At 33.5% G+C, this 14,772-nt stretch overlaps 1 long non-coding RNA gene across 1 annotated transcript; it reads right to left on the minus strand.

Moving 5' to 3' along the window:
• Positions 1-5,088: 5,088 nt before the first annotated feature.
• Positions 5,089-9,986, minus strand: LOC128234156 (uncharacterized). The gene is made up of 3 exons (XR_008260892.1): positions 9,876-9,986; positions 6,569-6,646; positions 5,089-5,214 (listed from the first exon to the last, which is right to left on the minus strand). It is a non-coding gene; the product is annotated as an uncharacterized LOC128234156 (long non-coding RNA).
• Positions 9,987-14,772: the final 4,786 nt, after the last annotated feature.

Raw genomic sequence — 14,772 nt, forward strand, 5'->3', positions numbered from 1 at the left:
CATGTAATAGCAATAACATATCAGTTAACGTACCCGGTGTACAATTATGTGAATTTTGGATGCCTGGTGACCTTATATCAATTTGTTATCATTTGAAAGCCTTTTATGATTAGAGTGTGAAAAGGTGGACTTTCTGAAACCAAGGTAAAAAACGCAATTTGTAGACCTAGGGAGATTGCAAAAGAGGAAATTTCATGTCGGATTGCAGTTGAAATGAACAAACTGCAATTATTTTGTTTATACATTCAATATATTTACGTTCTTTTAGTTCAAATATATGTTATCAGTATACAATTCTCTTTTCAATGAAAGAAAAACTTATATTGTATCAGCGAGCATTGGACTTACACCTTATTCATTCGGAACTCCTCGGCCATTTTTTTTCAAAAACAACCTCGGATGTATTTGGACGGTTTACTTACTCAAAAAGAGGTACGTTTAAGTCCGCTGCAAGCAGATCGCGTAGTAATTTTATTTAGCAGTTAAACTTTATGTCTTTACTCTTGAAAATCTTAATTATGTTTGCAATAATACACTTCACTGGTAATCAATTTAAACTTAGATCAATTTATACAACTCTAAAACACTAAAATTAATTAACGATATAATTTAAAAAGATACGAACTACTTCAACTGATGTACCGGCATACATCCGATCCGAGCAGTTCCGAATGACACCTTATTACCAATGACTCAATGCATTGACAGGCTTTATTGTACCTCGGATACCTTAATATGCACAACTAAAATGGTAAGAACATATTGTGTAAAAACCTAAAATGGCGGAGCGAGCGAGCACTTCTGAAATGTTAAACAAACTGTTAAAACTGACGTGGATGATAACATGTTTTCAGAAGGTGGGGAAACAAATTATGATTTCCAGCTATTTTATATTGTAAAATTTAATATCTTAACTATTTAGCGTGGTAATAAAAGAAGGCCAAAAGGCTATATCATTGTTGGAAATTTAGGTTACAATCTTATATCTACAAAAGGCAAATTATAGAGATGTGTTGAGTGAGTAAACAGATTGAGCAAAAGAAACAGCTAAATGTTGTTTTGTTCCAAGCTTCCAATGTTTGGAATTTTTACCAAAATATAACAACAAATTTCAGACCGCTGAGTCGATTTTTCCGGATCGATCGTCGTATAGGGGACATTTGACATATTTTATTGTAGATAGTAACGGAATGTTTTATTTAAAAATTATCTGTCAAAATAAATTGAAGTAAGTAAATACAATAATTAAGCAAATCATCGGATAAATATATAAACAATTTAGAAAACGGCATACTTGTAATTCAAACAGAACTGAAAGGAAGTGTCTCGCTTCTGTATACAATCACAATGTCTCGTTGGACGCTTTATCGGACAGATTACTATTGCCATCGAGAATAAACTATTTTGTTGAGTGAAATATACATTGAATCTTATTGACCTGCATTTATTTGTTTAGAGTTATCATGTGATTAGTTTCCTCTTAACAGTTATGAGTATTTATAGTAGGGGCTCGGCCTCTTTGGATACCTTGCCAATCAAAATAATCAAGCATTATATTGAACAATATACAAAATTTTAAAAAAAACTTACTTTTATATCTTTCTTAGCGTTATCCAGTCATATCTCGATAACTGCAGATATAATGTAAATTAAGTTTTCGTTCATCTTTCAAACATCAAGTCCTCCATTGATACCTCTCGACTTAAAACTTTTTTTTATTATCCGATGAATTTTGGTTTAAGATAGAAACATATTTCTCAGATAGATCACAAAAATCCAAAATATAATTTTCTGCGATTATTATGACCAGTTCGCGTTTTCAGTATTTAAAGGCCACCGGCACAAAAACATTAAAACATAATTAAACAAATAATATATGATTTGGGTCAAGAGAATGAAATCAGGCAGATATGTCTTTATTCATGATTGTTTCCCTTGATTTGTTAATTTTAAAAGAAGATGGTATACATAGAAAGTCTCATAATTGTTTGTTTTCATATTATTATAAAATTCCTTTAAATATTGACAAGATGAGTACCATTTAAACAAATCTAGTATTTTGTCGCAATTTCTACAAACAAAGAATGCATGATATTCACAATCTAAGACAGGTATATGTTCACTATCATAACACAACATACATATACGATTATGATTTGGGGTGTTTAGATGTCAACCAGTTTCTATTCCTTTTTGTGGTTCGAACATCGAAAGTTTGAAAGTGCTACCTTATATTTAAATGGTACAGCTATTTAAAAAGTATTAATAACGACAACAACGACAATAATTGAAAACAGATACACACACAGATGCTTGAGCCGACAATTTTCTTTTTGATGGTGTCTAAGACCAGTGTGGGCTAGCAAGAAGTCCCATACATTTAAAAACCGAGATAGTTAGCCTTATGTCCGACATTACTAAATACATTAACTTCTTTTCTCTCAAAGTTTACCTCTATACCGGAACTAAAACAAAATTCATCTATTGTATTCAGTTGCTCCTGTTATTTTAATGCTGTTTCGGAGCAGTTGGCACATACATCAGCGTTATATTTGTTCGACTTGGTAAAAATTCTTATGTTTAGCAATTGAGCCTCAAAACTAAATAACAGTACATATAAAGTAAGATAAGAACAACATGTTACGGTGTGATATGCATAAACGTTTGGTTCTACGTTCGAACTCAAGTGTTTTCAGCATTATTTTTATTGTCTTTAATATAGCTTAGATGTTGTATCTAAGCATATTAATAATTTAAATAATCTGTATTCATTTCGCATTAATCAAAGATGGTTATATTTAAAAAAGTATTGTGTATGTAACTGTAATTGTAGGGTACTGAACTGTTTCTGGCGTATTCATTGACCTAATAAAGAATGTAAACGTACACAAATCGATTTGTATTTCAAGAAATAAGCAGTAATCGAAATGTAGAAGAACCAAAAATTGTTAACTTTCATTTAAATGAAAAAAATACTATTACCGAAAATGTTATGATGTTCTAGATGTATTATACTCGTCAAGTAAATGTACCAGTAGTCAACCATATTTCCAATAATTTGTCAAGCTAAACAGCAGTGTCCCTAAAATAAAACGAACACTATACTTACGTTAATGTCTTTTGTTTTACAGAGGAGGTTTTATCAACTGAAAAAACCACACCGTTTGGACTACTGGTATCTGTAAAGAAAATATGAAAATGCATTAACTCGTCGCATTTTATTATTAAATAAAGACTTTAACTCAATCGTAATATACCGATAAACACTCAGCATATAACCCGTTGATTTTACCCGAAGCAGATGGGAAATTCGCTTTATGCAATTATCATTTCATAGCATGATTAAGAGTCCTTTATTTTATTTGTCGAATGAAAACACATTATTTATTTCGCACAATAAGGAGCCGATCGGTTTGAAGAAAACAGCGTCTGTTAATAAATCATATTACCCTCTATGAAAACGCTCATCACAAGGTAAGGAATTTCCAGACCTCGACGAATCTCGTCAACAGTTATTTGATATAATTCGCCATTTCCCTTTGACGTCAGATCATTTAGTACTTGTCCCCTTTCAATGTAACTGGTCGGATGATAAATACAACTGACCGCATCAGTACATTTGTCATCTTTTTTCACGGACAGAGTCATATTCAAACTTCTTGAATTCGTTATTTGTGAAACTGAAACGGGTTGAGAATAGTATGATAAATACATTCATTCAGATTAACAAATGAATATAACTTTGTTCAAAAACCACAAATATGCAATTTAGTTTCTCAAACAAACAATATATGAATAGTAGGATGTTTTATATATAGATGTATATGTACAAACACATGTAAAAGATAATACCAAACCATGATTTGAAACTAAATCAAAAGGTGAACTTTTTCTGCCTCCTATAATGTCGCTGTTGTTGAAAACAATTTGGCACATACTTGAGATTTTTTATCATGACGATGTGTCCTATTTGTACACTGAATTTTAACTTAAAATATTTCATTTTGAAAAAAGTCTTCTCGCCCACATTATTGGTGCCTAAGTCCCAGTTTCTTGATTCAGAAGGAAACTTAAGCGGACTAAATATGAGCTGTGTGGCTATTACAATACTTACTGGCTTATCGGATAGCCTTGGAATTTTAAGTGTAAACAGTCTTATACCAGTAAGAATTCCATAAATATTCTCTTATACCTAATGTTCATTTCCAGAGTGTGATATGGCCACTCTCTACATACTGGCGGTATAATAAACAAAGATAAGAAAGTATACTTCCTGTTTATGAATTTCAAGCTATATACTTACTCGAATTTCCTGCTTAATATTAGATATTGTCATTATGAGAATCTTACCAATCTCATTCAGAAAAGTATAGCTAGTTTTTCTTTCCATTGTCACGTTGATGTCAAACAACTCGTGTCCTTTCAGAGTCCTCATCGTTTCCTCTAGAGGTGCAAATAATGAATACATCTTTCCAGATATGATGTCTTCAATTAGAGTTATTGCAGATCCAATATCAGGTACTTGAAGTCCAAGAGTGACACAACTTTGCTTGACATAAACCACTTGTCTTTTTTCTAAAATGATATCGTACTATAAATGTAAATTAAGTAATCAAATAATAATCGCATGCAACAGTTAGATAATCAGTATTTATTTTTTAAAAGCTTAAAATAAATGGTTTAGTATATGTTCTTTATATTTAAAATGCGTATTTTCCGCAGAAAATAACATCACAAGTTACATACCTCTGAACAGTTCTTGAACTATATGTACGACTTTATCGTCCACATTTCTATTTGTGTTTCCTTGCTCATCTCGCTCTTTTTGGTCTGAATCTGCAACTGGTTGTATGATGTTTCACACTCAGTTGTATACTACTTACCTTGCGATGTTTTCAATATAGCGGTCGATTAAACATAACAAACTATCAGATACGGCATTCAAGTTAAATGCAACTTTGATAACTTGCGAACATGACACACAAAATAGTTTTTTGCGTATCAATATATTTTTACCCAAACGAACATATATCTATGCATTGAAAACACGTATGAACTATGTTTTGACTTAGATTATAACATACATACCATGTAAAGCGCCTTCGTGCAAAGTACTTTGTTGTAATGCAGTGTCAAAGGTTTCTCTTAGGTAATTCGAAACTTTCTCCTCATCGTCTTGGTTGTAATGTCTAAATAACAGCAACACGTCGATCACTGAAAAGCGAATCCTTTGTATGTTGCATATCTTCTAAATGTCTATTTTTATTTCATTACGTTCCACGTGAATGTCTATAAAACAACTTCAAAGTTACAAATTAGGAATATTGTTACTGTCAAATAGCGAAACACGATATGTCGTCAAGTGTTTTATTTATCTAAACAAGTATGCACTCGCATGTTTTGAGAGTAGCAAACAAAAGTGATTTTAAATAATCGTGGGGGTCCCCCATTTTGCCGAGACAATAGGTTTTCAATGCTCCTCTATTTCATATTGTAGAGCAAAGAACGCAGACGTTAACATATGAATAGACAAGAACAACAATGCCATGTTATAATACTTGACGTACGTGTTTGCTAATGACATTATTAAAGCTATGTTTATGGCTTATCAGGCACCTTCAATTAACCATACAAAACACAAATGTAACGCAAACACGGGTAGCAAAATTTAGCATTCAACATATCAAAAACAAAACAAAATTGTTATCCGTCAGTCTGAGAGATTACTTACAGAAACCAAGTCTTTACTTGAATAAGCATTAAGGCAACTTCTACCATGACTTAGCATGGGAATAAAACTGGTTTCCAATAACACAATCTCACAATTATCCGAAAAAATAACAAAGTATTCAAAATAAATCAATCACAAACTGGACCAATTTACACGATACTAAATAAAGCTCTCTTTTTAACATACTGCTCTTCTTGTTCAAAGTGATTCAATCTTCTCCAGAAGTCAGCCTATTCTGTAGCAACTATTTTGTAACAGGTATTCTTGAAATTTTGTACAAGTTGCGAATCTGATTTGTTATGTCTCTGCCATTAACCTTTTCGATGTGCAGCAACAGAATGAAATATACAGGGACAAACCAAGTAGTCGAAAATTCAAAAATAATCCCTGTTTAGGGGCACAAGACAAGGGCCCAATCGACAATTTACAACCAGTTATTTATGATGATAACATCAGTATTTAGTTCAAGATGATGTTTGAGGCATCCTTCATAAGTCTCTACAGTCGATACATGTATATTACACTTACAATAGCAAGCAAAATGAATCACTCAGCAAAACTGATTGTACCAAAGTACCTAATATTGTTCTTAGCAGTCTTAAAGGCCATTTATAAAATATATATATATTTTTTTGACAATTAACGAAACATTTATGTATTCAAGAAGGATATTAAAGGTGCAATGTAGAACATTATTATAGATTCCTAAGAAATGATAGGTAACATGTCATTTTTTAAAAAGTTTTTCTAACAAAAATACCATAAAAAAATGAAATATTAATTGATGTTAACTGTCATGAAGCCTCCCTTTATTATGAAATTAATCAAGAGCTTTACCTGGAATTACAATCTGGATTTCAGTATCATTGATAAGTTGCTGTATTTGCTCCAAAGCCCCTGCTACTGCTAGGTCGCCTAAAAATTGAATACTTCATAAATCAATTGAAGATAAGAAATTTGGCATTGAAGTGTTACCACAAGTGACTTATCGCCGATCCTTCAAACTAGAATTTCGCAATTATTAATAGTTGAAGACGCCACTGGACAAAGTAATTCCTATATATCTTCGCATGTGATACAACAATACACACCACAGTAATAAAACTTGCTTAAGGTTCTTGCAAGTACAAAATTTGGTTTCAAAGACCAACACATAAAACGTTTCAAATGTTCATTATTCAAAAAGTTCCTATGTTCAATACTTAGCAAGCATAATACATTAATTCTCAGTAGCATGTATAAGAAATTCGGCAAATTTTACGAAGTCAGGTTTTGGAAAAGTGTTTGTACAAAATGAAAATGTGTTTGTGTAATTTTTTTATTCGATTAAAGATATACAGGATATATGTTTATTTCAGTGTAAGATCGTATTTTATTTCACGAGTGTCATAGAAAAACATATTTTCACGAGTGGCGAAGCCACGAGTGAAAATGTAGTTTTTTTATGATCACGAGTGAAATTAAATACGATCTTACACTGAAATAAACACATTTTCTGTTTCTTTTATGCTTATTTTCGGAGTTTTATTTGGGTTTTTTAATTTATTTCTGAATTACCCCCTTTTTTGAAAAGGGTGGGCTTTACACCGCTACCCGTGGGGCACCCCTTATGCATAATTATAGCTGTCAACTTTTCTACTTTCGGTTTGCTGAGAAAAAGTTCTCTGCTATTCATTCTTATAGCTTAATATTCGCTCGTTTTTTATTGCAAAGCTTTATGAACAGTAAACAATGAAGTATTATTAGTGCGCATTTGTTCCAAAAAATAATGGAAACACATAAATACATAACCAAATTACTACGCCGCTATTTTAAGAATGAAAATTTGGAAGGTCAAATGTGTTAGCAAAACAAATGTGGATACTCATTGGATTTTAACCATTCTTCTTAGTTTAAGACTGCATGTACGCGTGTTTTTATAGTAAGTTAATATTCAGTCATCTTACTGGCAGAGACCAGTCTGTTTCGCTTTAAAATGATTGTTTTCCAGATAAAGAGTAAATGCCACGCTAGTTTGTGGACACATTTTAAGGTGTGGGTGGGGTAAAAATATCGGATCTATCTGTAAATTGTTCTGTGAATTCTCCAGGAAGCTCATTTTACGTACTACAACGGTTAACAGTTCAAAATACATTTGGACGATGATATAAAATTTTATTTATGTTCGAACAGTTATTTTTGTCTGTAATTTGTTTGGTATGAAAGCAAATGTTCGAACATTCAGCTTCAAAGATCAGTGAAATGTTTGATAAACGGGATAACCGGTAATAAACGGTAAGTTGTTAATTTCCAATTATATATTTATTTGACATAATTTACTGAAGTCCAATAGTCTGTTTTGATCAAGGCAAGTACATGTAACAACAAAGGAATTTACAAGTAGTTCTGAAAGTTGATATTTTCACTCCTTATTTTGCAGTGAAAATATCAAATTGATATTTTCACTGTTGCTATTTCACTGTTTAAACCCCATATTTCATCGTAAAGCATGAAAGAAATCTGCATATTTCGTTACACGGACAGAAATTTATTTCACCTTTTTCCCTTTTTAACTGAACAATTTTCTCATTTGAAAATACCATTAATAAAACACAAGACATTGTTGATTGAGTAATACCGAGTTTAATTTGAAAGAACTGAGCATAAAACACGATATTTCTTTTAAATATTTTAGCATTCACCAATCATTTAATATTTTTGCGCTTTCTGTTATTAAATACAGGGTTACAAACTTGTTATGTTTAATAATATTAATGTTTAATATATAATATATATTTGTCATACATGTGTATGTATTGATTATGAATACAGGTGTCACTTTAATTGAGTAAATAAACTGTACTAAATAACTGCTAACTTAAATTAGGAGAAAGGTTAAAATGAGAACACCAGCAATTGCTAAGTCATAATCGAAACAAACACACACACACATATAATATATATATATATATAGTATATATATATATATATATATATATATATATATATATATAGTTGGGATTTCAGAACAGTATATTTTCATATATATATATATATGTATATATATATATATATGAAAATATACTGTTCTGAAATCCCAACTGTGCACTATCTCAACATCTTTTTCTTTCACTTTACTATCTTGACTTGAGATATCAATATTTGTTTACGTTTTAACCTAAACATTTATAAGTTGTATTTTGACTAAATTTACAATGTAATGCTTTGAAATATGATGAAGCGCTTATTTAATAAAACCGTCCAAATATTTGCCTTTGTGTATACGATTTTCTTTTCCATTTTTTAAAAATCTTTTGCATTAATACATCGATATATTTCAATTGATATGTTATGTAGACAGACTTGACCAATATGTTCGAATATGACTGGGTTTTTAATGGCCGGCTACAAAGCAAACGTCGTTTGAAGGACCAAAATCTAGATTGTTTTAAAAAATCAATTTTTATTTAGTTTTGAGGTTTAATATTTAGCAAGAAGAATTCATATATCCGCTGCAACATGTTTAGCTATAATTAGGAGTTGAGCAATTTTAACAAAAGAAGATTTTATCACATTTCCAAACAAAGAGCATTTACGTTTCCCCGGAAATGTCCCAATACATAATATGTCAAATTCATCAGAACTACACCATTAACATTGTCATGAGACTTTGTGATGATTGTAGCTATTTTAAAAAAGATATTTGCATTTTTATAACCAGGAAATGAATTTTATCCACTATTTTCCATTACTTTTTATTAAATGTCTTATTTGAAAATATATCACCAAGAACTCTCAAGACATTGTTGATTAGGAAATCTGGGGAATTTTGACACAAAAAACAATGTAATAATGTTGACAGACTTTGCCAACAGAATGTGAATGCTTTCTTTAACAAAATCGGGTAAAATCCTCTTTTGTACAATTTGCTTAACACCTTATTACTCCAAAACATATCACCAAGAATGTATGTTTAACTGCTAAAAAAGATCGTTCCACAAAACTAAATAAAACATGAACTTTTGCACTGCGGCCGGCCTTTAGGGAGGGAAAATGATAAACTTAATCATGAAATATAAATGTTTGTAGTACTCTAATAGACCGGCCACATAATTTAAAAAAAGTGATAATTTAATTAATCTATGTACCGTATTTATAAACTTACCTTCAGAAACAGTGTCGATGTTTTTCACATACTCGTTCAACACGCCATTTGGATATGCATGTTTCAAACTCTCGTACTTATCTAATGTTTTGTTGACGAATTGTGTTAAAGTTTGATTGCTCAAAAACTCACATATCCGGTTGATTGAACCACGAATGCGCCCTAGGTACGCATCATAAACTGCAGCCGATAGTCTGTAATCCGGCTTATGACACAGCTTATTTCTAAGGCTCCCTAAGTTAGCAATGTCGTGACGTAATATTCCATGTTCACTTGTCGTATAACATGCTGTATGAATAACAATGACATACAATGATATATCCCATTCTTCTAGATCAGTGTCTCGTCTGTAGGGATACAAAATGTTTTCCTTATGTTTGTCAAGTGACACCAAAAGGCGTTTCTTGTTCTCGTGCAAAAACTCATCCACTGTCCAGTGTCCATTTGGATAGTCTGGCGGAGACTTCGCACGAACTCCCTGTAAAAACAGCTCCTTAAGCACTGCAATGCCACAGTCCAAGAGAGCTATTTGTATTCGTGTGAAATATTCTTGTTCTTCTTTTATAGGTGACCCCCGTCCTGTCGCCATGCTCGTTTACTTGTCTGAAATAAATACGTTTAAACAATAAAATCAAGTGACCTTTTGCCTAGTGCTTTTACAAAAATGTTTTGATAATCACAGTGTACCCAGATTTGATAACAGCAAAAAATCTGCCAAAGGTGCGATCTTGACCTAGTTTGATAACTGTTATAACATTTATGTCTAAATAATGATAACAACGATGTCCTCACAAAATCTAATCAAATCATGAGATACAAGTTGACTACCTTTCAAAACTGTTTGAAGGCTGTTCCATCCAGAGTTTTTACCTGGAACATTATTGAACTAAGTTAAAGTATGAAGTATGAATCTTTTACTTAGTTCAATTATGAAACCAAAAATGCAACTGTGTTATTCACAGCAAATATACGTCATTGATAAATCAACTTTTGCAAATGAAACCACAATTGTAAACAAGTTCGATGTGGCTGTGAAAAGTGAATATTTCTTAAGGCTTAGAACCACCAATGAATGTTCTATATATTCTACATATAATTCACTGTCTTGTATACGAAATACACAAATCCTAGTGCTTCTCGACCACCAACACCATACATTGGAAGAAAGCTCCACTTGTTAACTTACCACTTAATAAGGTACGGAAAAATGTATTATTCCTTTCTAAAACAAAGATCAATCGGTTGTAGAAAACAAATTGCTTGTGTCGTAAATCATTTTTCATTCTTTTGTGTTTGCATTTTGATTGATTATTATGTGAATTGTTGGGACTATCATTAAAGTTTACGTTTGTTTTGTAGAAAGAAGTTTTGTGAAAATTTATACACATTTAATGAAAATGTACGATATAATAAATTTTATACTTGCAGTATATTAGGTCAGATTTTGAGCTTGAAACATATTTACAGGCACTCACAACTTAAATGTATTTGTTCGTGAAACTGGCGCGTTTCGTACAAATCGTGTTTCTTACCACGATATATGAGGAAAGAAACACGATATATGTGGAAAATATTCTCTATACCATTGACACAGTTCATATTGCCAGGCAATATGAAAAAGTGTATGGCCATTTTTCAAACCGCCGCGAGCATGCATATATTTATTACTTGAACAGCAGTTATGTACTGTATTCATTGTTGATGCAATACAAACGTATGCTTAGTTTTGCAAATGCCATTAACATACACATGTCATAAATAATACAACTATATGTGTTTATAAGATGAACCTATATAAATCAATCGTCGTCATCACGGTCATGTGATTGCCGAGTCAATTGTAATTGGATCTTCGTAGTCAGTTGATTCTGATTGACTTTGGTATGGGGGTTACGCCATAACTTGAATGTGTAGTACACATCAAAACAATAAATATCTACATTAAAGATATGGAAGCCAGAACTTATTTCCATAATGACATTGAATTTTACCACAACAGTCATACCTACATTTTGTGGCTATTTCCATTCATATATCGTTTAACATTTAAATTTGTCGGTCATTATGGGTTGCTGATAACAAAGAAATATTTCAAATAGGTGTCACAGAATTTACTTTGTCAATACGTTTGATAGTGAAAGTACTATCAATTTGCCTTATCAAGCTTGCCGAGTGTGTTTTACTGATAACTGATAATTATATGTTAATTAAAAACATTTTATTTCTACTTACCACTTGTAATTCCACATTTGGAACCAAGAAACGTTGAACTCTTAATCCGGATGTGTGTGATAAAACAAAACGGGAAACGATGTATCTTATCTGTAACTGCGCTGTTTGTTAGAGGTCGTTGCTATCCGACATCCAGTATGTGTAGTTTGGGCGTATCTATGAATATTTAATTTTTATTGTGAAAAAGCGATGCCGAACTGTGTTGTGATAAGGTTATACTCAACTTTAAAACTACGTAGCAAATGTCTACTCGAATTTTGTCAAAGTTACTGTTCTTGCCCTGTTACTCGAGAGGGTGCGAAGCATGTTCAGTATTTTTTGGATGAATCATTTTCGAGGAGTGTTTACATCCTTTCACTGTGTAGTGTTTAAAAGCTACGCATCGCAGATTTATGAAGTGTAATGGAATAAAGATAGAAGCGTTATCGCCATGGGATTGCATGAACGGTACAGTCACTTGTACATACGTATATATAGGACATACTAGAATATAGCCGTAGCTGTATAGCTAAACGTAGAAAAGCCATTTACAACTTTTATTTCGCAACCCGTGTCACCGTGACCTCTAGAGTGTCGCCTAGAATGACAACCATTACCCGTATGTAACTTTTTATCCAATATAATAATGCATGGAAGTCACGTTAGTTCATATAATCTAGGAGAAAAATAGAGGTTGTGAAAAGCACGTCACTTTAATTATTATATATGTTATAATAAATGATACGGGGGATATCTGTGCCAACCACAACTTTTTTTAGCTCAAGCTTACTACATTCGTCCCTTATATGTACTTGCTAGGGCAACAACCAGAAAACGGATCTCACTATATGCTCAGATCAGGCAAAGTACTTATGGATTAGTGTCATTATGCGCAAACAAGTAGGCGCAAGTTAATGTTAGTTCAGCTCAAGCCTAGTTTATTCTTATTATTATATCCATTGCCCCCTTCAGCCGTCAACTAGAAGACGTAGTTTTATATATGATCAGTTAAGGTTGTTTGTCCCTATAAGTGTTTACTAAGGCGACAACCAGTAGGCGAAGATTACTATATATTCAGCATAGCATAGTGTCCCCCAAGGCAAAAACTAATAGGCGGGGATCGCTATATGTAGAGTTGATGCCTCGCATGTCCCTATTATTTATTATCTCCAAACGTAAACGGAGGTCACTGACTGTTCAGCTAAGACTTAGTATGTCCGTATAAGTGTCTTTAAGGCGCCAACCAGTTGACGGAGGTTACTACGTATTCAGCTCTGACCTTGTATGAAGATATGATGTGTATTAGGGACAACCAGTATCCGGAGGTCACCATGTATTAGTCTCTGACCTAGTATGTCCCTACTATGTGTCACTTGATTGACAACCAGTATCCGGAGGTCACTATGCATTAGTCTCTGCCCTAGTATGCCCCCATTATGTGTCTACAAGGGCGACGACCAGTCGCCGAAGATGACCATGTATTCATCTCTAACCTAGTATGTCCCTACTATGTGTCTACTAGTGCGACAACCAGTAGCTGGAGGTCACCATGTATTCATCTCTGACATAGTATGTCCCTATTATGTGTCTACTAGTGCGACAACCAGTAGCCGGAGGTCACCATGTATTCGCCTTTGACCTTGTATGTCCCTACTATGTGTCTACTCGTGCGACAACCGGTAGCCGGAGGTCACTATGTTAATCAGCTTTGACCTTGTATTTGTCTCCTTAGGCGAGAACCAAAGGCGGAGGTCCCTTTATGTTCAGTTTAGGCCTAGTATATTCTGTTGTGTCTCCTTAAGCACTAACCAGATGGTGGAAGTCAGTTTATGATCAGCTCTGTTCTAGTATATTTTCATAAGTGTCTCATTGGGCGACAACCAGTAGTCGGAGGTTACAATGTATTCAGCTCTTGTATTGTTAGTGCATCGTATGTGTCTACAAGGGCCGACCAGTAGCCGCAGGTCAGTATGTATTCAGCTCCGACCTTGTTCACCCGTCTACCATGGATAACCAGTAACCGGAGGTCACCATATATGTATTTAGCTCTGAGCTAGTATATCCCTACTATGTGTCTACTAGGGCGACAACCAGTAGCCGGAGGTCACTATGTCATCAGCTCTGATATAGTGTATTCCTATTAAAGCGGCAACCAGTAGGCAGATGTCATTATACGTTAAGCTGAGCCACAGAAGGTCCCAATTTGTCTTCTTATAAGGCGACAACCTGTAGAATGAGGTCAATTTATGGTCAGCTATAAACGGTATCCGAAGGTAACAACCAGTGCGTGGAAATCAATTTATATTTATCTCAGGGCTAATATGTTAAGAGCAGGCCCTAAGTATCGCTTTACATTATAATATAAAAGTATATTAAATCGACAACCAGTAGGCGGAGGTCACTGTCTGTTCAGTTCTGCCTTAGTATCTATATGTATGTGTTTTCTTATGCGAAAACCAGTAGGCGGTGGTCACTGCATGTTCAGCTCAGGCCTAAAATACCCATGCAAGTGGCTCCTAAGATGACAACCTGTGTAAGCGGAGGTCACAATATGTCCAACTCAGCCTAATAAGTCCATAAAAGTGTCTCTGAACGCCACAACCAGTAGGCGGAGGCAATTATATGCTCAGCTAAGTCATAACCCGTCGCTATAAGTGTCTCCTTAGGCGACAACGTTTAGACGGAG

The sequence above is a fragment of the Mya arenaria genome, chromosome 5 (genome assembly GCF_026914265.1).
Source record: "Mya arenaria isolate MELC-2E11 chromosome 5, ASM2691426v1".
In the NCBI taxonomy this organism is placed as follows: domain Eukaryota; kingdom Metazoa; phylum Mollusca; class Bivalvia; order Myida; family Myidae; genus Mya; species Mya arenaria.